The sequence below is a fragment of the Heterodontus francisci genome, chromosome 46, assembly GCF_036365525.1.
Source record: "Heterodontus francisci isolate sHetFra1 chromosome 46, sHetFra1.hap1, whole genome shotgun sequence".
Lineage (NCBI taxonomy): Eukaryota > Metazoa > Chordata > Chondrichthyes > Heterodontiformes > Heterodontidae > Heterodontus > Heterodontus francisci.
Window position 1 is genome coordinate 10714395 of NC_090416.1, and position 1478 is coordinate 10715872.

Genomic DNA, 1478 nt, shown 5'->3' on the forward strand with positions numbered 1-1478 from the left:
CACTGAGATTTCAGTAAAGCACGGTCGACGGTGCACAAAATATTTATACTGCGCCCACTCAAACCGTGAAAAACACCCCAGCACAGTTTTTTTTTAAAAAAAAAAGACTTTTTTCTTGGGTTGCGTCTAGAGAGAGTATTTTGAACTGAACAACAGGATGGAGTACTGGTGGATGTCAGCTGTAGTGGGAGCTGTTTGAGGCAAAGAATAAAGAGCACGTTGCACAACATGACAGAGGGTTGAGTTGTTTTTCCTTTTTCACATGCCAGTAACAGCATGCGGTAGTGGTATATGAACGAGAGCTATGTTGCAAACTGAGAGCCATTCAGGAGTGAAATCAAGATGCACTTTTCCACGTAAGGGGTACGGCAAACTGGAACTCTCTCTGGGTCATTTGCAATTCCAGACCCGATGGATTTTGTTGATAAAGGTAAGAAGAGATAAGGAGCAAAGACGGGTAAATGATTAGCAACGTTCTCACAGAATAACGGAATAGGCACAAGGATGAAGGGGGCAGCGAGCGGGGTTGTGGGGGGGGGGGGGGGGGGGGGTGGGGGCGCTGTGTGGTCCACAATGAGGAGAGAACATCACTGATGGCTGAAAGCAGGTTGGCGAGTAAATCAATGGATGAGATTCCAGCCAGTGAATGATGAGCAGTCCTTTCAAGAATATCTCATAATCCCAGACATTTATATGTTTGCTCTAAAGCATATATATCCAATTAAAATCCACATTCGTAAAGCTAGTTCACAGCTCAATAAGTTGCAGGGAGGTGGTGGGGGGTGTTGAATATAAGAACTAGGAGGAGTAGGCAGTAAGGCTCCTCGAGCCTGCTCCGCCATTCAATACGATCTTAACTGAGTTTCTACCTCAACACCCTCTCCCTTTGTTCCACAGAATGACGACTGACAGCGCACTATTTATTAAAGTGGACAGGCTGTATCCTGTCGATAAGGTGCACTTCATTCCTGTCCCCAGAAGGAGGCTCCATCCCACAACTTTGGTCCCGCGTCAACATGATTAAACCCCTGGGGAGGAAAAGTAACAAGAATTGGGCCGCTCAATGAATTCTTCAGGCCTGGAGCCTTTGACCTCGTCAGCAGACGTGGTCTCTTCAGACTACTAGAAAAGATTGGATGCCCACCAAAGCTACTAAGTATCATCACCTCATTCCATGACAATATGAAAGGCACAATTCAACATGGTGGCTCCTCATCACAGCCCTTTCCTATCCTGAGTGGCGTGAAACAGGGCTGTGTTCTCGCACCCACACTTTTTGGGATTTTCTTCTCCCTGCTGCTTTCACATGCGTTCAAGTCCTCTGAAGGAATTTTCCTTCACACAAGATCAGGGGACAGGTTGTTCAACCTTGCCCATCTAAGAGCGAAGTCCAAAGTACGGAAAGTCCTCATCAGAGAACTCCTCTTTGCTGACGATGCTGCTTTAACATCTCACACTGAAGAGTGCCTGCAGAGTCT

At 46.6% G+C, this 1478-nt stretch overlaps 1 pseudogene; it reads left to right on the top strand.

Annotated features, from left to right (window-relative positions):
• The first annotated feature begins 411 nt into the window (after window positions 1-411).
• The window catches only part of LOC137356862 (zinc finger protein 135-like), an 8569-nt pseudogene continuing 7502 nt past the window's right edge, over window positions 412-1478 (top strand).